The sequence below is a fragment of the Panthera uncia genome (genome assembly GCF_023721935.1).
Source record: "Panthera uncia isolate 11264 chromosome B3 unlocalized genomic scaffold, Puncia_PCG_1.0 HiC_scaffold_1, whole genome shotgun sequence".
NCBI lineage: Eukaryota > Metazoa > Chordata > Mammalia > Carnivora > Felidae > Panthera > Panthera uncia.
The window spans coordinates 3,029,374-3,055,362 of record NW_026057582.1 but is presented as its reverse complement, the minus strand read 5'-3'; the positions used below and the strand labels follow the sequence as shown (position 1 = coordinate 3,055,362).

The 25,989-nt window shown below is 43.9% G+C and overlaps 1 long non-coding RNA gene across 1 annotated transcript in view; it reads right to left on the bottom strand.

The window, feature by feature from the left end:
* Positions 1-494: 494 nt before the first annotated feature.
* The window catches only part of LOC125909151 (uncharacterized), a 28,505-nt gene continuing 3,010 nt past the window's right edge, over positions 495-25,989 (bottom strand). Inside the window, exon 2 of the long non-coding RNA XR_007453556.1 lies at positions 495-3,838. This is a non-coding gene — a long non-coding RNA (uncharacterized LOC125909151). The remainder of the gene's footprint in view (positions 3,839-25,989) is intronic.

The following is a 25,989-nucleotide window of genomic DNA, read 5'->3' as shown; positions in this document are numbered from 1 at the left end:
GTGTGTGTGTGTGTTCCTGTTTCTGGCAACCAAAGGAGCTCTGAATGGTGCACCAGGGCTCCCAGGCGTTTGCTGTCTGGTGGGTGGGTGTGGGGAGGACCTCAGAATGATTTTCTTAAGAGAGGCTCAGAGTGCCTTACAACCTGAACAGACGAACCTTATTTGCTAGTGAGGCAGGATTCCTGGGTTGGATAAGAAAGGAATCTGATTAATGACTCTTAAATGCTATTGACATTCAGTGGCAGACACTCCCGGTTGTTCAGTCATTTCCAACAGCCTCTCTCTGAACCGCTGGGAAGCTGAACACACACTGTACTACTTGCTCTTCCAGCCTCCAAGCCGGCAGGGTGCCACGTGACCTGGTCCCAGGAGACAAGGCAGAAGTGCAAGTCTGTCTCTGGGGGGGGTGTGTCTTAAATGCTTTTCTATTATGATTTGCCTCAAAGAATTTTTAGAACTTAGCGGATGTACAAAAATAATGAAAAAATAGCAGATTTTTTTAATTATAAAATTTCCAGTTTCTTTTTATTCTGGATAAAAACAAACATAAGAAAGTATTTCAAACTTTCCAAAATAATTTACGGCGTAGATGAAAGAACGGACAATAGGCATTGCGAATGCCTGATATTCCTTCTACGAGGCAAGAGATTTCATTCAACCTTCATTTGACACACACTGATCTAGGTCTGGGGACTCCAAGATCCGTCAGACCCACTTCCTGTCCTGGGACCTCACTGCTGGGGAGACAGACCCAAGAATAGGGAACTGTAAATGCTGACGTAAGTGCTATGATAAAAATAGGCTCAGGGTGTTATGGGAGCACAGTGAGGGCCAGAAGACTTTCCAATGACAACCACACCTGAGCGGAGTCGTCAGGGCCATCTGGTCGGGGCAGAGGCAGGGCATGCAGACGGGGGCCCTACGCGTGCAGAGGTGTAAAGGTGAGGAGCGTGGGGCGGGAGCAGTGCGCTGTGCGGGAAGGCGGCCTGTGCAGGAGGCAAGGGTCCGTCCGGAAGGCCTGGGCCTGCCCTTGGGGAGTGTGGCCTCTGTCCTACAGGAGACAGCGGCGGGGGGCAGGGAAGGGGATCTGGGTATCAGTGTTGTAGTGGATCTTTGCAGGATGGTGGACCTGGGATGTGAGGACTGCAAACCCGGGCGCAGGGAGACAATTAGAAAGCTGGTGCAAGGGTCCAGGTGGAGAAGGGGAGACGCCCGTGAACCAGGTGCCTGGCACGAGTCATTTACACCCCACCGCACGGGCGTGAGATTCACCTTCTCCAGCTCCCTGTTTAGAAACAGACCTCCAGACCGATGGTTCTTGACCTCTGGAAACACCGGTCCATGCAGCCATTCAATTGCTCCTGGAAGTTTTTTTTGCTATTCTCATAGAACGGATATCAAAATTCATTTTGATCAAAGTATTTCATTAGCTTTTGACTTTCAGTGGGCAGAAAAGAGCCACCATTTAATCAAGAACCTTTTGTTCTGTCAGCTAATATCAAGTGAGGAGCTTCTTTAAAAAGAAATCCTGATTATACCATCATGAATAATCATGATGGAGATAAAAAGAGAGAAGTAATAGAGGAGTCCAGTGCGCCGGCATGAGCTCCCTGTTGAGCTAATTTTTTTGAGAGGATGAACAAAATATAGAGGAAAGGAAGCATAATCAGAGACGAATCCTGGAAAATGACACGATCCTGAAAAACACTGTCAGGAAGACTATGCTCTGGGTTGCTGGAAATCCCAAGGGAAACAAAATAAAAAAGGCCTTTACAGTTACTCTTAGAGCAAGAAGAACAAAGGGGCAGATGCACGGCTTAGGGGGTGATGCGAGAAGCCAGACACCCTCCCCTTCATTTCAGCAACGTTCAGGCTCCCGACAAGCTCGGTCCTTCCAGAGGGCCTGGGGATGGGGACCCTGGAAGCGACCGATGCGGGTGGGGGGCAGGGTAACAACCAGCACCCCCACGCCACACTGTCGTTTTTCCATGTGGAAGGACTTCTGGCATTTCCACAACTATACGGAATTCTTAACCTTTCGGAAGCATTGATTTCCTGTGGCTGCTGAAACGAATTATCACAAACTGGGGGGCTTAAAACAAGACATGCATTCTCTCACAGTGCTGGAGGCCGGACTCAGGCTAAGGGAGGATCCTTTCTGGCCTTTTCCAGCTGCTCCTGCTCCAGGTTTTCCTCAGCTTTGTGGTCTCTTGCTACGGCCTCCCTCCATCTGTGTGTAGCCTCCGCCTGTGTGTCTCTCTCCTCTGCCTGTCTCTTTAAGGACACTTGTCATTGGATTTAGGGTCCACCTGGCTAATCCGGGATGATCTCATCTCAAGATCCTTAATTACATCTGCAAAGACCCTGTTCCCAAATAAGGTGACACAGATGTCACGGGGCCACCATTCGACCCACTGCAGGATCATAAACCGCTTTCAGGATCTGATGAGAGCTCATGAACTCTGCATCATGTCAAGTTCCTGGAAGCTGAGGCTGAGACAAGGGTTCTTGTACAAGTAATGTATGGAGGGAGCGCCCCAAGAAGGGGCGTGAGGAAAGCAGGCTTGGCAGGGGACAAAAGCTCAGCAAGAAGTGGCCTCAGCTGGAGAACAGCTTCCTCCTGACCTCCGAGATGCCCTGGAGCGTGAACTGCACTACAGCTGTTCCCATCTGGAGGCAAGAGGTGGCCTCTGTACCTCCAAGTCCGTCAATTTCCCCTGGTGGGGGGCAGGTGTCGTCTCTCAGGCCAGGAACTCCCTTTAGGGCAAGGAGGATTCAGCGAAGGAGTGGGGAGATAGGAACACTCACGGCAGCCCTTGGGGGAGGGTTACAGGGATCTATCTGGTCAAGGACCTACAACATCTACTGCAGGCTTTCTAGAAAAATGCCACATATGGGGCGCCTGGGTGGCTCAGTCGGTTAAGTGTCCGACTGCGGCTCAGGTCATGATCTCGCGGTTCGTGGGTTCGAGCCCCGCATTGGGCTCTGTGCTGACGGCTTGGAGCCTGGAGCCTGCTTCCGATTCTGTGTCTCCCTCTCTCTGGCCCTCTCCTGCTCACACTCTGTCTCAATCTCTCTAAAATAAATAAACATTAAAAAAATTTTTTAAAGAGAAATACCACACACACACACACACACACATGCACACACACCATTCAATCTCAGGGACTTCACAGACCCTTTAAAGGCATGGAATCCAGGTTGCGGGCTTGTGTCCACTTCTAGTCTCTTATCCCACCTCGCTCCCTTTCCTCCTTTCCCAGAGGAAATGACTGGTGGTGTCTGGGATGGAATCACTCCTCTTCTGCTTGCCCACCTGCAGAGCCAGCATCCTGCCCTCAGGAGGGGCCTGCTTCAGGGCGGGTGAGATGAACTCACAGTCCCTTTGGCCACAGATGCACAGCCCTCCTTTCTAGTCAGCTTTTCAGTATGAAAGCTGATAGCTTTATCTCCACCTGTCCAGCTCCTACGTCTCTCAAGTAGTTCTGAAGTCAGGCAGGGACACGAGAGACTGTTTACAAACCTCCTAAGACCCCGAGTCATCTCGTCAGAGACAGTGTCCCCCTTGAAGCATGACCTGTGGGCTGTCAATTCACGGACTGCCACCCGACCCCTCGCCCCAGGACATGGCGCTTCCTCGCTGGTGAAGCTGGCCAGCAGGGTGGTCGGCTGACCTCAGTGTGCGCCGTGATGGACAGAACTTCCGTTCTGGTGCCGACGCGCGTCCTCGCACACCGGCACTTCGAGTGGCACCGACAGAGGCGGCTGTAGGTGAATCTGGGAGGCTGAGCCCAGGGGGGCTGATGAGACAGGTGGGCACAGACTGAAGGGTTCTCATCTGAAACAGGGAGAACACGGTGACACGTTAAAAAGAGGCAAATCTGACTCAAAATGATGCAATGGTAACAAAAATGATGGGTGGTGGGTTCGACACCACCGCTGTGTCGCGGGCTTGGATCCTGGAGGCCCGATAGGGGCGACGGACGGGCACGAGGGCTGTCTGGGGAAGGACGCAGAAGTACTTGCGGGAAAGAGGACACGACAGAGTGGAAAGCAGGGAAGGTGGTCCAGAGGGAAGTCCTGGGAGCCAGATGTGGGAGTGAGTTCGTGATTGGGAGCAGAACAGGGGGCTGGTGCGTTCTGGAGAGCAGCTGGTGTCACGGCCCTGGGCGGGGGGGGGGGGGTACTAAGAAGGGAAGGACTGCCACAGAGGGTCCCTCACTGGCCCGGGCCCCTTGGAAGGTTCTAGCAATATGCTCCTGGTTTTGTAAATTTTGAAGCATTAAGCTATTTCACTGCAAACGGCCAACACCCCCGTGTGTCTCTGCTCCATTTCCACTCCTTTCAGATGGCTACACTTAGTTTAGGTGTGGCGGGCAGCTGCTGACAAGGCTCGGTGGCTTCTCTGGGTGGTCAAGGGTGGGGGCAGAGGTTTCAAGGAGAAGTGAACGGGTCCTAGTGCGCCTGGTGACGGACATGTGTGAGGTGTGGGGGGGAGCAGGTTTGAAATGCATGAAGCCAGGAGGTAGCTGGTGGAAAATTCTCCCAGCTGCCATGGTGTGAGAATATAAGTGGAGGATTCGGTTTCTACCAATGCCTAATCAGAACGGAAGATCTCTTCTTTCGGGGGGCCTGGGGGGCTCAGTCGGTTCAGCGCCCAACTCTTGATTTCAGCTCAAGTCATGATCCCAGGGGTGTGGGATTGAGCCCCGCGTTGGGCTCTAAGCTGAGTGTGGAGTCTGCTTGGGATTCCCTCTCTCCCTCTCTCTCTCTGCCCCCCCCCTCCGCTCCCACTCACCCTCTCTCCCACTCTCTCTTCCCCTCCCCTGCTCCCACTCGCCCTCTCTCTCTAAAATAATAAAAAAAAAAATCCCTTTTGTTAGGAATATACTCAGTAACACTGTGAATGTAACTATAAACACATCACACAATTTTTTCTGCTTGGAATTACATAAAATAGATTTGATCACAATTCCTGTGTCCTCTGCACAAACCGGCAGCAATACCGCAGGTAGCCAAGTACATCCATGTGCCAAGTCTTGCGTTCTATACATCGCAGTCTATTGGAATGCAAGCCTGGGTGCCCGATGCACCTTAGTCTGATGAATTCTGGCCTGCTAAACTGTCCCAGAGGCAGCAAAACAACCTCAGAAACAAGTGCTTTGTGACAAACCTCCCACACGTTTTCATTAGTATGTCAAAGTATGAATTATAAGAACAGTTTGATAACAATAATGTGGTGCAATATAGCACAGTGGTTGAAACACATTTGAATCGTTATTTGTATTCTTAGTTTCAGATCAATTTTGTATATTCTTTCCAAATTATTTTTTAATTATTTATTTATTTTTGAGACAGGGAGAGACAGAGCATGAGCAGGGGAGGGGCAGAGAGAGGGAGACACAGAATCTGAAACAGTCTCCAGGCTCCGAGCCGTCAGCACAGAGCCCGATGCGGGGCTCGAACTCACGGACTGTGAGGTCATGACCTGAGCTGAAGTTGGACGCTCAACCGACTGAGCCACCCAGGCGCCCCTCCAAATCATTTTTTTAAGCTTATTTACTCATTTTGAGAGACAGAGAATTCCAAGCAGGCCCCGCATTGTCAGCAGAGTCTGATATGGGGCTTGAATTCATCACCTGAGCTGAAATCAAGAGTCAGACACTTGACTGAGCCATCCAGACGCCTCTATTCTTTTCAAATTATTTATCACACCGAAATTCAAATATGATAAGAAGGTAAGCTACGGGAAGCAAAACGCATGAAGTGAAAAAAAGATGAACAGAAAGTTAAGAACATTACAATATAATTATAAATATAAAGTACAATGATCACTGTATCACAGTGGACACAAAAAATTCTTACGGTCAAAATCGCGAAGATAAGGAAAAAGTTATGACAGCCAAGGAAAGTACATGATGAAACTTAAAATCATAGAGATAAAGATTATGAGAATTAGGACACTGCCATACAGGAAACAAAAAGGCAGAAGAAGACATAAAGAACAAGTTGGTACATTCAACAAAATGTACATGAAAGCCAGCAGCAGCCTTCTGGTGAATGTGGTAACTTCACCATAATCTTTCATTATGGCCTTTTACAATAAGGATCATATTTTTAAAGTTAGCAATTATACTTTTTTGTTTCCAAAAGCTCTTCTTTACACCTAGGTTATTTGTTTTTTAGAAAGAGAGAGAGAGAGAGAGCGAGAGAGGGCATGGGGTAGGGGCAGAGAGATTGAGAGAGAGAGAGAGAGAGAGAGAGAGAGAGAGAGAGACAGAGAGAATCCCAAGCAGGCTATTAGCACAGAGCCGGACGTGGGGCTCGATCTCACAGACTGTGAGATGGTGACTTGAGCCAAAATGAAGAGTCAGACGCTTAACCGACCGAGCCCTTACAGCTAGGATTTTCACTTGAGGAGCTATGGGAGTGCTGGTGCTGCCATCTATGGAGATGCAAAGGACTGGGGCAGAAGGACTTGGAGAGAGCACCAAGAGTCCTGTACTGTTTTCCGTCTGAAGGAACTGGTAGCACGACCGGATCATAGGTGACGTAAACACTTCTAGGCTGTCAAACAGCTCATTAGCTTCCTATGCCTTTCCTTATCTTTTTATACATGTACTACCTTAAAGCTGTTTGTGGCAACATGGAGATGGCCTGCTCAGATCCCCTTCTAGAAAGGACCAGCTGCCCAGATGCACGGAGTGGGGTTAAGCTGACAAGCTCCATCTCAGCTTTTAAACAGAGGTCATACGATTTCTGGGGCATCTCCCAGCCAATGATTGGCCAGACATGGTAGCTAAGGGCACTCTCTTTATGGGCAGTCCCTAGTCAATGACTCAGCCAGACAGCAGTACAAGGGTCTAGCCATTTCCACTGGACGCAGGACCCCTCCATCAAGGAATCTGCTCTAGAGCTCCCTACTGGGCTGGCTGGGACTCTACCAGGTCCGCACTGCCATCTGATGACACTCACCTTCACAGGTGTTATTCTTCAATAAACCTTTTGTAGTCCTAACTCCATCTCAGCATCTGCTTCCTGGAGAACCCAACCCGTGACACTATTAGAGACCAAAATACAACCTCCTTTTTCAGCTCTGTGCCATGTATCAGTAAGATCATAGGAAAGATTAATTTGGAATATGTATTAGTCAGCTATTGATACAACAATGCTGAGTAACAAACCACAGAAGCTCAGAAGTATACAATAAGCATTTATTTCTTGCCCATGCATGTGAGAGTTAGCTGGGGTGGCTTGGCCTCAGGCTGCAGGTCTATGGAACAGCTCTGTTCCAGGAGTCACATTCTAGGACCTGGGCTGAAGTCAGAGGGAAGCTCTGCCTCTGCCAATCATGGCAGATTATTGGAGTGTAAGAGAGCAAGCCCAAATGCCCATTCACAAGCACATTTCAAGCCCCTGCTCCTATCATGTTTACTCACATTGACTAAAGCAAGTCACATGGCCAAGTGTGAAATGAAGGGGTAGAGAAAGACCTGACGACCTGGAGGCCATGGCAAAGGGATTGGGGACTATTATGGGGACTGATAATTCACCTACTCCCAGGAATGGTTCATCAAGTTGGTATAAGACTCAACATAACCAGGGGCACCTGGTTGGCTCAGTCGATAGAGCATGTAACTCTTCATCTCAGGGTCATGAGTTCAAGTCCCACTTTGGGTGTGGAGCCTACTTAAAATTAAAAATTAAAAAAAAAAAAAGATTCAACATAACCATACTTAGCTCCTACTTCCCAGTTTATGCATCCATTCTGGAATACTATTAATGCTTACTTGCAGGGTTTTTTCTGGGTTTAAGGCACATAGAGCTATAGAGATAACTGGATAATTATAAGATTCCTGGGGGACTCCTAAAGATTATTCAGATTAAAATATTTTCTGGATGTACAAAGGCAAAATCTAATGCTCCTCTATTACCAATGTCATATAAAGATTGAACATGCTTCCTAGTTCAATGGAATCTGTTTTAACATTTTTGGTAGAATATATACTGTGAATCTGCATTGCTATTAAATAGCTGTTTCAGGATATATACATTTAAACTACTTTATTGAGGGATGTTTGACACACAGAACGCTGTACTTATTTAACTTAATGGATATAACTTGGTAAGCTTCAGGATATTGATGGACATTTTTCTAACGATAGCCTTGATCTATGTCCGTGTGGACAGTGTAGACATCTAATCAATCATGTTCTAGTGTTCTTGAATCTGATCTGCTACATGGATCATAAATACCTGTCTTGAATCTGTTTTCCAAACTTACAGGATTATTAGAATATAGCAGAATGTTCAGAATTTGTTATTACCTTCATAGTTCTTATTATGATCTAAAATTATTTTTTAATTAATTTATTTTATTTTTATTAAATATATTTTTTAAACATTTATTTATTTTCGAGACAGAGAGACACACAGCATGAATGCGGGGAGCGTCAGAGAGAGAGGGAGACACAGAATCTGAAACAGGCTCCAGGCTCTGAGCTGTCAGCACAGAGCCCGACACAGGGCTCGAACTCACAGACGGCGATATCATGACCTAAGCCGAAGTCGGATGCTTAACTGACTGAGCCACCCAGGCACCCCTAAAATTATTTTTTTTAAATGTTTATTTTGAGAGAGTGTAAGCAGGGGGAGGGACAGAGAGAGAGGGAGAGAGAAAATCCCAAGCAGGCTCCACGCTGATGACGTGGGGCTCGATCTCATGATATTATGATCTGAGCTGAAACCAAGAGTCCGATGCTTAACTGACTGAGCCACCCAGGTGCCCCCAGATACTTTTAAATTACCAATAGATGCTACTGACTTCCTGTTATGGTAGATGCAGATTTAGCTCTTTTACCACTTACAACCCCAACCATTACATGCCTCCCTTTTTGGATAACTTCCAGTTATTCTGTCAGTAATTGCCTTGCGTTTATGTTTGCATTGTTTTGTTTCATATAAACATTTTTCCTAAAGTCTCGAACAGATCCTTCAAATACCTATCAATGTAACATTTTCAGAACACTTAAATGCAATGGATCACCTATTAATTTCCTAGACCCCTCCTTTTCACAGCCTTCCATCCTTCTCCAACCTAGGCCTGTTGCACATCCTGGCGATTCCTTTTGCTGCTCTTCTCAGTTAGGATCCTTACTTCCTAGATCCCATGTCTTCTTCTTTCTTGCTTTAGCTCGTGGTTTTGCAGAAGTACATTCTCTGGGGCACATGGCCAACTATGGGCAAGGATGCCGGCGGTTGTGTCAGCTGGTGCAGCTGTTCTGGAGAGCCATCTGGCAGTTTCAATCAAATGAAGACTCTGTGAACCTTCTGACCTAGCAATCTTGCTCCTGTGCACATATAAAGGCAAATGCTCACAGGGGTCCATACGAGGACATGTACGAGGATGGTTGCTGAAGTACTGTTTATATATTTGTGTGCATAAAGATTTCTGCAGATAACTGTATACCTTGCCACTCCTTAATAGCAGTCTTTTTGGTTGATGCTGTTGGATTTTCTAAGTACTTGATCATATCATCAACAAATAGCAAAAGTTTTACTTTTTTCCCAATTTTTATACATCTGATTTCTTCCTCTTGTCTGATTGCTTTGGTTAATACTTTCAGTACAATATTAAATGGTGGTAGAGATGGAAATTCTGGTCTTGTCCTGACTTTAATAGGACAATGGGCATTTCATTTAAATTTTATTACACAAATGGATTTCATTTTTACTTTTTTTTATTTTTTATTTTTATTTATTTATTTTTAAATGTTTATTTTTGAGACAGAGAGAGACAGAGCATGAACGGGGGAGGGTCAGAGAGAGAGGGAGACACAGAATCTGAAACAGGCTCCAGGCTCTGAGCGGTCAGCACAGAGCCTGATGCGGGGCTCGAACCCACAAACCGTGAGATCATGACCTGAGCCGAAGTCGGATGCTTAACCGACTGAGCCACCCAGGCGCCCCTACTTTTTTTTTTAAATGTAAATCCTATACCAAATGTGGGGCTTGAACTCATGACCTCAATATCAAGTCATATGCTCTACCAACTGATCCAGCCAGGTGCCTTTCATTATGATTGTATTTTTAAGTTTCTTTTTAAATTGTGGAATGATTCCTACATACATATAAACATACAAAAGAGTGTATATAAAATACATACGTATGATTAAAAAGAAGAATAAAGCCAATACCAGTGTCCCATCACTCAGGCTAAGAAACAGCATTCCTAGAGGTGTCTGGGTGGCCCAGCCAGTTGAGCTTCCCACTCTCGATTTCAGCTCAGGTCATGATCTCACGGTTCGTGAGTTCAGAACTCACATCTGGCTCTGCACTGACAGTGCAGAGCCTGCTTGGGATTCTCTCTCCACCCCCTGCGTGTGCCCTTTCTCCCTCAAAATAAATTAAAAAACCCCAAAACGTTACTAGGTCTTGGGAGCTCCCTAAGGTCTAGGTCTTAGCTCTCCCTAAGGTAGCTATCATCTTGTCTCTTGTGTTACCATTTTGTATTAGATGGGGGGTAGGGTGGAGATAAAGTGCTGTAGCAAAGATATTCAAAGATATTGCATTAGGAAATGAAGTGTTTCTTTTTCACATTTAGACTGATGTGAACAGGCCAGGTTGGTGGGGCAGCTCCTGCTCTGAGCGGTCATACTGTCTGTGTGGCGGACGCTGTGTCATTGGCACTTCTGGGAGGCAGCCAGCAGTAAAGGGAAAGAAAAATTACGGGAAAGGCACCCTAGAGTTTTAGACCCACACCCAGAAGGAGCACATCACTTCTACTTAGGCTCATAAACAAGACTTTTGTCGTACAGCCGTCCACATGCTGCTCAATTACAACTCTGTAACCAGGGGAGATGGGGAGAATGGGTTTTGGTAGACAAAACCCATCACTCATTCCTTTGATTTCCTTTGTAGTTTTACCACCTTTGTGTGTACCTTAACAGGATCTTTCAGTAAACAAAACAAAAAACTAAATGGCAAGCACGTATTTACTTGTGTTAAGGGAAAGGCAACATTACCACTATCCAAATGAAGGCTTCCAGGAAAATATAACTAGAGGGCTACATCATAGTCTGGCTTCTGCTTCCCTAACTGCTTACAGGACCCCTTCTGGGTAGGATCAGTGGGCAATGGTGCAGAAGAGTTCACACAGCAGGCCCAAGACCGCACTCCTTAGAAAGGTCTATTTGTTTGCAAGGTTGGCCCATGGCTGGTATCTGGGAACTTGGATCTTAGAAGTGTTCCCATCATTCTCTAAATGGGAAGAGTAGCCCTTCGTGCAAAAACTGTGCAAATGTAGTTTTTACGTTGAACACCTGCTTTCCTTCTGGGACTGTGAAAGTTTGGTATATGCCTGTATGACTGGCCTCCAATAAAAACCCTTGGTGCTAAGTCTCTAATGGATTATCACAAATTTGTTGCGGGAGGAATTAAGCATGTCCTGGGTGACTCCACTTGGAAGACTCCGGGCTCATACCTGATTTCCTCTAGACTTTGCCCATGGCCTTTTCCTTCACTGACTTTGTGTCCATTCACTGTAATAAAGCAAAACCTTGAGTACGACTATGTGCTGCGTTCTGTGAGTCCTCCTGGCAAATCACTGAACTTGGGGGTGGTCTTGGGGAACGTCTGCAGCAAGGTTATGAAGCCTGGGAAACACAGAGGTCACCACAGTTGGAGCGTTTGACTGGACTGTGTGTCTCTTAGGGACAGTAGCAAGACGAGTGGGATCTGCTGTACTTTCCGCTCCTTAGTTCATTCTGCTACTCCTGCTCAGGAGTAGGTCAGAGTAGAATTATTTCTACGGTGTGAAATGAAGGCTCTTAGTTAATGCTGGTGGCAGGGAATGGAAGGGAGGGCAGGAAATTCATTAGTAGAGGGTCCAGGCAAACCGAGTACAGATGAGGATCTGGGCCAGGACAACCAGGGCACTCTGTCCCTAGACAAAATGGTACGACAATGGCAGTGGGCATTGGCACCTGCTCCAATCTGAACTGGCTGCCCATTACAGCTGATGCACAACTATTATCACCATCTTCCTAGGGGTCCCCTATGTCTTTCCCTCTTGTTTCTGTACTGCTTGCCTTTCTTGTTTTGGTGGAGCATATCCTCTCATGCCTTCCTGGGAAAGGGTACATAGAGGGTAAACTGTTTGGAGACCTTACATGTCCAAGGTCATGAACAATCCACTTGATTGATGGCTTTAGTTATAGGCTGGAAGAGACTTTCCCTCAGAATTTTGGAATTATCTCTCCTCTGTTCTCTTTCATTCAACAAATTTTTATTGAGAACCTAACGCATGCCTGGCAGTGCTCTAAGCACTTGGGATACATCTGTGAACAACAGAGACTAAGATACAGAGAGACAGAGTCAAAGGGCTTATATTCTAGGTGGAGTTCTGGCTTTTGGTGTAGTTGCTGAGAAGTCTGAACCCATTCTGATTTCTGATCCTTTGTGAGGTTTTCTCTCTCTGCCAGCTCGTGGGATCTTCTCTTTATTCCAAGTGTTCAAAGAGTTCACAACGTTGTGCCTCGTATGCATTTATTTTCATCCACTTTGCTGGGTACTCGGTGGACTCATTTGCCCTGTAAATCCGTGTCCTTCCGTTCCGGACATTTTTCTTGAACATTCTGTAGATGATTTCCTCCTCCGGTGTTTGGATGCTGGACCTCTCAGGGTGGCACTCTTTCTATCTCCTTCTCCTAGGATTTATCTGGTTGCTCTTCCTGGGAGACTTTCTCAATTTTCCTTTTCAACCCTTCTAGTGTTTTTATTTCTGCTATCTACATTTTTAATATCTAAGAGGTTTTATTTTCTTAAAAAAATTTTTTTTTAGTGTTTACTTTTGAAGGAGAGAGACACAGAGCACGTGGTGGGGCAGGGGCAGACACAGAATCCGAAATGGCTTCAGGCTCTGAGCTGTCAGCAGAGCCCAACATGGGGCTCAAACTCACGGACCCCAAGATCATGACCTGAGCAGAAGTCGGGCACTTAGAAGACTGAGCCACCCAGGTGCCCCGAAGTTTTTTTTATTTTCTAAAGTTTCTTATAAAAATGTCCTGTTTGTTTCATAGATGTAATATGTACTTATCTGAGAATGTCAGCATGTTTTAAAATTTTCATCTTCTTGCCTGTTTTTTCCAACACTGCTCCCCCCCCCCCAACCTCCTGTTCCCCGTTCATTTGTTTTGATCTCCAAAACTCATGTTTAGAAGCTTTTCTCTGATGTCTGGATAATCATTGGTTGCCTGCTTATGATTAAGAGCCAGGGACTAAAAAACATTTTTGGAAGATCTGAGCATATGGTTTTTAGGACTTTGAGACTTTGGGGTCACTGTAGGGTATTTTGTATGGGCCATTTGTTGGGCAAACTCTTATGCCGGTATCTTGGGAGTTGTCAGACTCTCCAGAAAAGAATCTTTTAAAATTTCTGCATGGAGAGTAAGATTTAGTTTTCAGTGCCGGCTCAGTGAGGAAAACAGGATGAGGACCCCGGCATTCAGTAATCACATGCTCTCTCTTAATCCCCATTTTCAAGATACTACTTGTGACCTTAATTTAGCCTAGTATCCCCTGTATAGAAACTCTTTTGTTTTGCCTTTTCCAGAAAATAAAGGGTTAGATATCTGCAAGGATGAGAAATCTAGATTTCTGAGGATAAACTCCAAGAAGTGGAGTTGCTGGATTCAAGAGTACATACATTTTCTTTTCTTTAAAAAAATTTTTTTAACGTTTATTTATTTTTGAGACCGAGAGAGACAGAGCATGAACAGGGGAGGGGCAGAGAGAGAGGGAGACACAGAATCGGAAACAGGCTCCAGGCTCTGAGCTGTCAGCACAGAGCCCGACGCGGGGCTCGAACTCACGGACCGTGAGATCGTGACCTGAGCTGAAGTCAGCCACTTAACCGACCGAACCACCCAGACGCCCATACGTTTTATTTTCTTAATGTCCATTTATTTTTGAGAGACAGCAAGAGAGCGTGAGCAGAGTAGGGGCAAAGAGAGAGGGGAACAGAGGATCCAAAGTGGGCTGACAGAGAGCTGGATGCAGGGCTCGAACTCACGAACCACGAGATCATGACCCAAGCTGAAATCACACGCTTAATGGACTGAGCCAGCCAGAAGCCCCAAGAATGCATACATTTTAGATTTAATTGCTGGCAAATTATTCTTTATTGAGCTTGTATCATATATACCACCACCAGCAATATATGAGAGTATGTTTCCTCATACCTGGTAGTCACCAAACCTCTTGACTTTGAAAAAAGGTGGGAGATATTTTATCTGTTATCTTAATTTACATTTTTCTGAAGTGTGAGATTGAGCATCTTTTCATGGTTGAGAGACATGTTTCCATTTTTTTCCCTCTTAAGTGTTTGCTCACATAACCTCTGCCCATTGCATTAACTGATTTGTAGGAGCTCTTCACTTTTTCCCAGTTTCTTGTTTGTTGAATTTGCTTGTAGTGGTTTATTGGAAAGGAAAACTGTTTGTTTGTTTTTTTTTTTAAACAAAGCTCTTTTATTTTCCATGCAAAGGTGAGTCAGAGAATTTACATAAAGGTGCGAGATGGGCAGCCGAGCAGGGAGCAGAGAGCTTCCAGCGTGTGGCTTGGGTGATGCTGCCATGGGAGCAGGGCCAGGGCCCCCTCCATCCACCGGCTGCCTACAGCCTCCTGCTTTCCCTGACAGGGGAGAGCCAGGGAGGCAGCCCCAGCCTCCACTGTGCCTGCCCTTCCCGAACTGCCCCGCTAGCAAGGCTTTGGGCCTGGCCTGAGCTTCATCATGGCTGAGTTTGGGGGTATTAGAAACACGGGGAGAAGTAGAAGAAAATGGCCTGCGCTGAAACACACATTCCTTTGTTTGCTTTGTTATTGTTTTGTTTTAGAGGGAAAGGTCCCTGGAAGGCCCTTGAGGGGGACCAAAATGCCATCGTGGTAGTAGGGACTGTAGCATCTGCAAGTATTGAGGAAGGAAAACATTCTTCAGTGTGGTCAAACTTATTCTATGGCTTCCGCACCCTGCGTCTTATTGAGATAGACTTTCTTCTACATTCCAAGATTATTAAAAATGTCTCCCGGGGCGCCTGGGTGGCTCAGTCAGTTAAGTGTCTGACTTCGGCTCAGGTCATGACCTCACAGTATGTGAGTCCAAGCCCCGCGTCGGGCTCCCTGCTGACAGCTCAGAGCCCGGAGCCTGCTTTGGATTCTTGTGTCTCCCTCTCTCTCTGCCCCCCACCTGCTTGCTCACTCGCTCACTCTTTCTCTCAAAAATAAACAAAACATTAAAAAAAACTTAAAAAAAGAAGTCTCCCCCTTATTGGTCCTATTTTCTTTTTTTGTATTTTAATTTTTCATCCATTTGGATTTTTTCCCTCAGATGGCTACCCAGTTGTCCTAATCCTATTTATTAAACATTCATCTTTTACTTACACATTTTAAATAACATCAAAATAATGACAGGGGCCCTTGGGTAGCTCAGTCGGTTGAGCGTTTGACTCTTGACTTTGGCTCAGGTCACGATCTCAATGAATTCGAGCCCTGCTTTGGGCTCCGTGCTAACAGTGTGGAGCCTGCTAGGGAGTCTCATTCTCTTAAAATAAATACTTTAGGAAAAGAAACAACTTATGTACAAAATTCTTGTATATTGAGGTTTATTTCTGAAATTCTTGTTCTGTTGACCTATTCACATGCCTGCACTACACGACTTATTGTATTTTCTTTTTAATACTTAATAGAGTGGATTCCCCATTTATTCTTTTTAGAATTTTCAGAGCTTTGTTTTTTATTTTTTCCACTTGAACTCTGATACTATCTTGCCTATTTTCCAAACATGTTTGGGAATTTAATGGAGTCACATTAAATTTATAGGTTAATTTAGGAAGAATACATTCATGATATTGAGTCTTTATTCGAGAACATGGTGTGCTGTTCCACTTGTTTAGTTGTTCTTCTGAGTCCTTGTGTAGTATTTTAAAGTTTTTACTATCATGATCTTACAGTTCTTACTGAATATATTCCTTGATGTTTTATCTTATTCATGGCTATTGTAAATGGAGCCTTCCATATACCAACTAGTTGTAGCTTGTACATATAAAATATATGCAAATTCTCTTACTGTTTGAAGTTTCTCCATTCATTCTATTCCACTTTCTATGCAAACAATATCATTTGCAAATAATAATTTTACCTTTTTTCCCCAATTGGCATATTTTGCATATCTAAAATTCACTTTTTTATGTTTATTTTTGAGAGAGAGAGAGAGAGAGAGAGACAGAAAGAGATGGAGAGAATGAGTGGGGGAGGGGCAGAGAGAGATGGGGACAGAGGATCCAAAGAGGACTCTGTGCTGACAGCAGAGAGTCTGATGTGGGGCTGGAACTCAAACTGTGAGATCATGACCTGAACCGAAGTCAGATGCTTAACCGACTGAGCCACCCAGGTGCCCCTAAAATTCATGTTCGATATCCTTTTTGCCGATAGCATCTGTATGATATTTCTTAGGGCCGCTGTAACAAAGTACCACAAAGTTGGTGCCTTAAAACAGATGTTTAAGGCCTCACGCTTCTGGCAGCCAGGGGTCTGGAGTGACGGTGTCCGCAGGGCCATGCTCTGAAACTTCCTGTCTTTTCCTGCTTCTGGCGGTGTGCTGGCAACTCTGGGTGTTCCCTGGCTTGCAGCAGCAGCACTTTTGTCACCACCTGTGTCACCTGGTGTCCCCTCCCCCCAACCAGGAGTCTTGTGTGTCCTTTTCCTTCCTTTTTTTTTTTTTTTTTTTTAAATTTTATTTATTTTGAGAGAGACAGAGACAGCACAAGTGGTGCAGGGGCAGAGAGAGAGGGGGAGACAGAGAATCCCAAGGAGGCTCCGTGCTATCAGTGCAGAGCCCGAAGTGGGGCTTGAACTCACCAAACTGTGGGATCATGACCTAAGCCAAAACCAAGAGTTGGATGCTTAACTGACTGAGCCACCCAGGTACCCCTATCTTTTTCCTCCTCCTCTTTTTTTTTTTTTTTAACATTTTAATTTATTTTTGAGACCGAGAGAGACAGAGTGTGAATGGGGGAGGGGCAGAGAGAAGGAGACACAGAATCCGAAGCAGGCTCTGGGCTCTAAGCAAGCTGTCAGCATAGAGCCTGATGTGGGACTTGAACTCACGAGCTGTGAGATCATGACCTGAGCCAAAGTCGGACGCTTAACTGACCGAGCCACCCAGGTGCCTCTCTTTTTCCTTCTTATTAGGATATCAGTCATAATGGATTCAGGGCCTATCTTAAAAACATCATCTTAATTTAAATACATTTGCAATGATGGTATTTCTAAATAAGATCATATTTAATAGAACCAGGGGTTAGAATATTAACATATCCTTGTGTGTGTGTTGGGGGGGGGGGTGGTCACAAGCCAATCGCAGCATTGAACTGTTTTCCTCTTTATTCACTGTGAAGACTGAAGTTTATAGGAGTCCATGGATTGTTTTGATGAAGTGTCTTATCAAACCCTAAAAGTTCATATATAAAATATGGCAGGTATATGCATTTGGGTTGAGGAATCGGGTTCAAAGCTTTCATGGGTTTTTGTAGTGGGTCTGTTATCCCCTAAAAACTTAAAGAATTGTTTATGAAGACCAAAAAAAATAGTATTACATTAAGTCCATTTGGAAAAATTTATAGGTCTATTAGCTTTGTTAGAATGTGGATAATCATGGAGGTCATCCAAATTTAGCAACTTTTGATTACCATATATATGGTATATATATGGTGTATATGGTGTATTGCTGTTTAAAAAGAGATTTTATATACACTTTGCCTTTTGAGCCTTTACATGTCATGTATAGGACACCGTAATTTCCAGCACAATACATTCTGGGAAGTTACTCTCCAAAATTAAAAAGTGAGTCCTATAGTCAGTTCTCAAACTCTGGGCTTAACAAAACCCTATAGGTACAGGAGTCCCCCTTTATCCACGGGAGATACATTCTAAGACCCTCAGTGCATGCCTGAAACCACAGAGAGTACTGAACCCTACATATACTGTTTTTTTTCCTATACATACATACCTATGATAAGGCTTAATTATTACAAATCAGGCACAGTGAGAGATTAACAATGACAAAACAGAGCGCTATAATGAAATAGTACTGTAATAAAACATGTGAAACTGGTCTCTCTCAAAATACCTTATGTATTGCACTCATCCTTCCTCTTTTGGGTGAGATGTGAGGAGATAAAATCCCCATGTGATGAGATGAAGTGAGGTTAATAACGTAGGCATTGTGATGTAGCATGAGGCCGCTACTGACCTTCCGACAACAGTCAGGAGGAGGCTCATGTGCTGTGGAACCCCAGTTAACCATGGGTAACTGAAACTCTGGAGGCAGAACCATGGGTACCACTGTATATGGAAGTGTTAACTTCTCACAAATGAACTCCCACGTACTCTTTCCATGTCAGTATGTATGGCCTTATGCATTTTTTTTTAACAACTGCAATGTACAGAATTTCCATAATTTATCTAATTCTTTATTGATGAGTATTTAGGCAATTTCCAATTTTTCACTATTAAGCGGAACAATGCTTCGTGCAAATCCTTGTGTACATAAACTTTGTACATTTGTGAGGATAGATTCCTAAGAATTGGAGTCGTTAAGTCAATGGAACTACAATACATATTTTGACAGTCATTCATAAACTGCCCTCCAAATATCAATTTACATTCCTGTCAATCCTTCTTAGTACTTCTATAAACACCAAAAACTGTGGCGATACTATCAATTTTATACTGATAATTGCTATTTTCCAACGTGATAGTAAAAAGTTTTAATTTGTGTATCTTCCGTAAGAAAAGTTAAGCATCCTGGAGTGGGGAAGTTCTTTCTAGGCAGGACAGGAAACTCAGAAGTCAGAAATACAAAGCCCGAAAAATGCAACTTTTTGTGAGCTGCTTGCTAGGCCCTTTGTCTATTTTTTTCCACTGGGTTAGGTTTCCTTTCTAACTGATTTAAAGAAGTATTTTCAAGTTTAGGGATTTTGTGCACTTGCCATATGTGTTACAAATCTTTTTTCCAAGTCTGTTGTCTTTTTGAATGGTATTTTGTACCATGCAAATTACAGAATAAAAATATCCTTCGGCTTATTTGTTTGGGGCTATGTCTAGAAAAGCCTTCCCTATTTCAAGATCACAAATATACTTATTCAAATAGCTTCTTTTTAGATTCTTATGGTTAATTCTTTTATATTTAAATCTTTGACCCATCTGGAGTTTATTTTGGAATAAGGAGAGAAGTAGGAACCTCGATTTCTTTTATTACAAACGGCTAGTTGGTTGTTCCAATACCTTTTATTAAATTAACCCTGTCATCTTTACCGTATGCCCATTCTTATCGGGGTCGAATTCCGTACTCCATTACACTGCATTCGTGTTTTCGCTAAGGAGGCTTTAGAATACATTTTAATGTTTGGGAGGCAAGTCCTCCCCCAATATTACTTTTTTTTCCCCTGAATTTCCAATGATTCTCAATATCTTATTCTGCCAAATGAAATTTAGAATAGTTTTGACTGGTTCTAAAGGAAATTCTGTTTAGATTTGGACTGCATTCAATTTGCACATTAATTCCGAAAGAGCTGGCATTTTTACATAAAGTGTTGTGTCTTCTCACCCAAAAACAAGGTGTTTCATTTAATTATTTTAGTTTCTTTACAGGTTTTATAGGATTTTTTCAAGTAGTTTCTGAAAACTTTCTAAGTATATTCAGAGACGCTGTGCAACCCAACCCCAGGGGGCACCGTCCACACTGCTGTCAATGAGACTAAAGACCCCCAGTTGTCTGTATGATGGGTACGAGCAACTGTAAGGTTAGTCCTGTATTTTAGAGTGTCATTGTGAGTGACAGGAGTTTTGTCATATTTAACAATGATGAGTTTAAATAGAACTTTTGGTATATCTAAATTTGTTACTATTGTCACATGACAAAGTTTGCATATTAATTTTATAACCTGCTACCCTGTTACACTTATTGTTTAATAAGAGATTTTCAGTTGATCCTCTTAGGTTTTCCAATATATAGTCCTAGATAAATTATGGTAATTTCACTTTGAACTTTTTCCTAGTGCACTGGCTAGCACATTCAGCACAATAATAATGGAATCATGAGGAGAACTCATGTCATGTCTTTTGACTTTAAGTCCAATGCTCTTTTCTGGGTTCATATTCCATCCACTAAACAGTCCTGAGCACCAATGACCTTTCATGATCTTTTCTTACCCCAACAAGCAGATCTAGAGCTGCAATATTCAGTTGATAATTCTTATGCAAAATTCTCCAGCAAATTCAATATTCTAGCCTACTAAATTGAAACGTGACTCTTAAAGATTATTCTCCAAGAATACGTTTTGGTTTGGGGGGAATGGGGGGCTTTGCAGAGAAGAAAACAGACTGAGCTAGGGCTAAGGCGGTGACTGAAAAATGCGCCTGCTCAATAGGTATTTACTTGAAAGCGAAATACATAAAGTAAGCAAGGGGCTGAACTACCCCCTGCCCCCCCCCCCCAATAGGAACTAGAAGCAGAACTATCTGGAAGTACAAGTGACGTGACCCTAAAGCAAAGTTTCACCTCAGGGCTAAGGTATGAGAAAAAGCACGAACGGGCATGTTTTCAAGTATGTGAACTGCGATCATGTGTAGCTAACAATCTAGTGAGATGAGACAGCCATGTAACAAATGTCATCATAAAGTTAAGTATTAACGTGAGTGCTAAAAGTTAGAGAATGTTTCTCAAAGGTGACTCGTTCACTTGGCAACTATGTAGAATACCTCTTGAATGCCAGTACCCAACCTAGAAACAAAATGCTGAACGAAAAGAAGGGATCCCTGTTCTCAGAGAGCTTAAAGTCCACCGGCAGAGGCGGATGTGACTTAAATACACAAGTCTCGCAAAGGAAATAACAAAGCTGAGAAGATACGCGGTGACATAGCCCAGAGCTGGGGTGTCAGCCAAAGCCCTTCTGAGAAAACAGCCTTCCAGCTGGACTCTGAGGGATACCCAGGCAGAGTACAGGGCCCGGCAGGCAGAGGCAATCCGCTGGGTAAGGCTTAAAGGACGAGGCAGCAGTCTGGCCCTTGTGACGCGCACAGGTGAAAGGGACTGTGCAAAGGCACAGAAGCGCAGGCGCGACAGGTATGAGGAACCACAAGTGCCGCACCTCGGTTAGGGAACGTGCGGAAACAGAAACGCCAGGAAGAGAAAGAGAAAACCCCACAAAGATATCAGCAAGGAGGAAGAGGAGAAAACTAGAACTTCAACTCAGTACACGTTGAGCATTTGCTATGTGCCTCGTGATACAATAGGGGATTCTTCCAAAGAGTAAAGACTGGGTCCTCCTGTTAGTAAACTCTGTCTAGCTGGGTTCGTAACAGAAACATTCTTCTTTGAAGATAATCTTTCAGAGAACACTCCCTACCCCGTCCTAGACTAGATCTTTTCAGTATCGTAAACTGTATTTCTACTTTCCCAAACAGTAACTACTAAAGTGGAATCTGAATTGTTAACAAACGCATCTTCCTTTCTGTCACAGGCCCCCAACTGCTACGTCACTGAAACCTGTGACTAGAATCACTCAGCTTTACTGGGTCCGTCTCAACAGTCCCAAAATGTCGACAAGAGGTCTCCAGGGGGGTGACCGAGAAGTACATCCTAATCATGTATAAGCGGCATGTTAATTTTTTCTCTTTACACAGAGTACACCGACTTCTTTTTTTGCCCCAAACCTCCTTTTCTCTCTTTCCTGCTTAAGGTTCTCAGAAAAAGTCAGAAACTATAAATGAGGTTATTAAACTTGAATGTCCTTGCTCTAATCTCTAAAGAGATAAAATCCACCATGTTTCCTGGGCTGCTTGGAAAGTCTGTAACTGAAGCTCTAACTGGAAAAGCTTCACAATGAAAAACAAAGCTCCACAAGCTCTAGCTACAAAAAGCGATGTCCTCATTTGGGTGCAGTGCTAAGAATACTCTAAGTAATAATCCCACTGGCTCTATGCCTGGGAGTAACAGAACGTCACAGCCTCCTGACAAACGACGCTTTCGTTTTCTTCCTATATTGCTTCTTTTGTCACTATGCTATAGAATTTCTTTTATTCCTACGGGATGGAACCCACTTTTGAGTCTTATCCCCAGGGTCTAAGACAATTAAAACCGCACACGTGGAGCCGTGTTTACGAGGGGATGGGAGACAGCTGTGGATCTTTTAAGGCTGGGGCTGGAGACGGGCGATAGAGGTGTTTCCAATCAGAGAAACACCACCGCCAAACTCTCAGGCAGAACAGACCCCCAGGCCCTCTTTGCTGCTACTGTTTTTGCTCAGCTTCACAGTTTACGCTGCACGGAAGGAGGCAGTGGAGCAGTGCAGTGGGAGAGCTTGTCCGGGAGACAGGGTAGGACACTGCTGGAGGGTGGCATCCGGAGGAGATAAGAGGGACCGAGTACAAGAACATGTGGAGAAATTCGTTTGGGAAAGAGATACTTCTTCCTTTGATCCTTGAAGAGCAAGAATAGATTCAGATAGAGATAAAAATGCAGGTTGAACTTGGAAACTGAGGGAGGTTCATGCCTTATGGCAGAGCTTCTCAAACTTTCTGGGTATTCAGAACCCTAATAGCTCTGTTTATTAGATGTTCGAACAATCTAGAAGTATTTGTTTCTAGTGATGTAGCAGTTTGAAAAAGAAAGTGGGCACTGTATAGTCTGTTCTGGTTTTAGTTTAACAGCACATACAATTCACCCGTTTATAAAGTGTATAAATCAGTGGTTTCTAGTATATTCAGGATTGTGCCGCTATCACCTCAGACAGTAGTGAAACACTGGGGAGCCTGGGTGGCTCAGTCGGTTAAGCATCTGACTTCGGCTCAGATCATGATCTCGTGGTTTGTGGGTTCAAGCCCTGCACTAGCTGTGTGGACAGCTCGTAGCCTGGAGTCTGCTTCGGATTCTGTGTCTCCCTCTCTCTCTGCCCCTTCCCTGCTTTCTCTCTCTCAAAAAACAAACATTAAAAAAAAAGAACATTTTCATCACCCCAAAAAGAAACCCCATACCCATTACCAGTCACTCTTTCTCCCTCACCCTCCCCTCCTCTAGGCAACCACTAACCCATTTTCTGTCTCTATAGACATTTCATATAAATGGAATCATGGCTATGTCTGCCTTCTTTCGCTCGGCACACTTTTTCAAGGTTTGTCCATTTTACAGCATGCATCAGTATTTTATTCCTTCTTATGGCTGAATGCTTCGTTGCATAGGTATACCACATTCTGTTTATACGGTCATCAGTTAGTGGACATTTGCTTTTTGGCTATTATGGCTGATGCTTCAACAAATACTCATGTACAAGTTTTTGTGTGGACATGTTTTCACTTCTCTTGAGTATATACCTAAGAGTGGGATTGCTGGGTCATATGGTAAACTTTTGAGGAATGCCAGACTATTTTCTAAGGTGCCTGCACTGTTTTTACATTCCTACCAGCAGTATATGAGGCTTTGAATTTCTCCACATATTTACCGCTTTTTATTAGGTGTCTTTTAAACTATCACAGTGGATGCAAAGTGGGATCAGACTGTGGTTTCTATTTGCATTTCTGCTGAGTGATGTTGAGTATCTTTTCATGTTTATGAATGGCTTACTGGCCATTTGTATATCTTTGGAGAAATATTCAGGTCCTTTGTCCATTTTAAAATTAGATTATTTGCTCTCTGAATTGTAGGAAATCTATGTATACAAATACCTTATCAGATACATGATTTGCAAATATTTTCTCCCAGTCTGTGGGTTTTTTCTTTAAAAAAATTTTTTTTTAAATATTTATTTTTGAGAGAGAGAGGCAGAGCAGAAGTGGAGAAGGGGGCAGAGAGAAAGGGAGACAGGGAATCCGAAGAAGACTCCAGACTCTGAGCTGTCAGCACAGAGCTGGATGTGGGGCTCAAACTCATGAACTGTGAGATCATGACCTGAACCGAAGTTAGACACTTAACTGACTGGGCCACCAGGTGCCCCTAGTTTTTCTAGTTTTGAGTTAAAAGAAAAAAAATACATGTTTGCTCCACTTGAATTGCTATTCTTCCCCTTTTAGTACAGTTTAGAAACTAGTATGTTGTTATTTTATTTTTTTTAATGTTGATTCATTTTTTTTTTTTCAACGTTTTTTATTTGTTTTTGGGACAGAGAGAGACAGAGCATGAACGGGGGAGGGGCAGAGAGAGAGGGAGACACAGAATCGGAAACAGGCTCCAGGCTCTGAGCCATCAGCCCAGAGCCTGACGCGGGGCTCGAACTCACGGACCGCGAGATTGTGACCTGGCTGAAGTCGGACGCTTAACCGACTGCGCCACCCAGGCGCCCCTGTTGATTCATTTTTGAGAGACAGAGACAGAGAGAGAGAGAGAGAGAGAGAGACAGACAGAGAGAGACAGAGCACAAACAGGGGTGGGGCAGAGACAGAGTGTGAGACACAGAATCCAAAGCACGCTCCAGGCTCTGAGCTGTCAGCCCAGAGCCCAATGTGGGGCTCGAACCCATGAACCGTGAGATCATGACCTGAGCTGAAATCGGACGCTTAACTGAATGAGCCACCCAGGCACTCCAGTATGTTGTTATTTTATTCCAAGATGTTTCTCTTATGAGACCTGAATTCAAATTTTATTTCTGCTAGCTACCTAGCTCTACGGTAGTAACTTGGACGAGTCATTTCATTACTCTCTCAGTTTTCATACTTGTAAGAAGAGGATAAATAGTACCTACTTTATAAGGTTATGCGTGAAAATGACAGCATGTATAAGTACTTAGCATAATGCCCAGACTCCCACAAAATGGGACTTGAAGACTTTAAAAGATCTTTGAAAAGCACTTTTATTTCAAGATATGTGTGAAATATTAAGTACTGTATTACTTCATGATGATTACTGAATAAAGAATAAGATGCTTTGTGCAAGATCAATTTATATCAAATCATATCCTAATTTAGTAATCCTGACTGTGTGTCAGTTTTACCATTCTGCAAATCTGAGGCTTTAGAAAGTAAGCTGGTATGTGAAGGATACTATGTTAAGTGACGTTTTCCAAATTTGTCTTCAAGTCCCATAATGGTCTTACAAGAAAATACCGAGTCATAATGTAGTAAGAGAGTAAGCTCAACCAATAAGATAAATTGGAGATTGGTTACTTTACATGAGTCAGTAAAGGGTTAAATGTGGTTCCTAAAGACACCTGTGCATGCTTATTTCTTTTTAAAGAGTCACTGTGGCAACCACTCATTCTCCTCAAAGTTTAATTTTTTAAAATGTTTATTTATTTTTGAGACAGAGAGCATAAGTGGGGGAGGGGCAGAGAGAGGGGGAGACACAGAATCTGAAACAGGCTCCAGGCTCTGAGCTGTCAGCACAGAGCCCAACGCAGGGCTCAAACCCATGAAGAGCGAGATCGTGACCAGAAGTCGGACACTTAACTGAGCCACCCAGGCACCCCTTCTCATTCTCCTCAAAGTTTAAAAAACAAACATGCTTTTCAGAATTTTCATGGATTAAATCTCTGAATCTGAAAAACAATGACATATTGGACCTAAAGTGAATATTCTGTCTGTATTAAGTTGCATGCACCTGCGCACACACACAAAAGCCATGCTTTAAGACATCAACAAAACTCCTCCTCTTCCTCCACACCCACCGTACCTCCAGGTCTGTCCCAATGTTCACACTCACTGTCTTGGTGATGGGACCCAGGCTTTAAATACTACCTTTCAGCTAATGACTGCCAAATGCATGCCAGCAGCTCAGACTTGTCTCCACACTTGATTATTCAATTGCCTCCTAGACACTTCTCTCAAAGGCTTAGCAGACATACCCGACACGTCCAAAATTGAACTCCCGAGCTTCTGCTAGAAACCTGTTCCTCTACAGTCTTCTCGTTTCAGTTAATGGCATTTCCACTCTCCGGTTGCTTA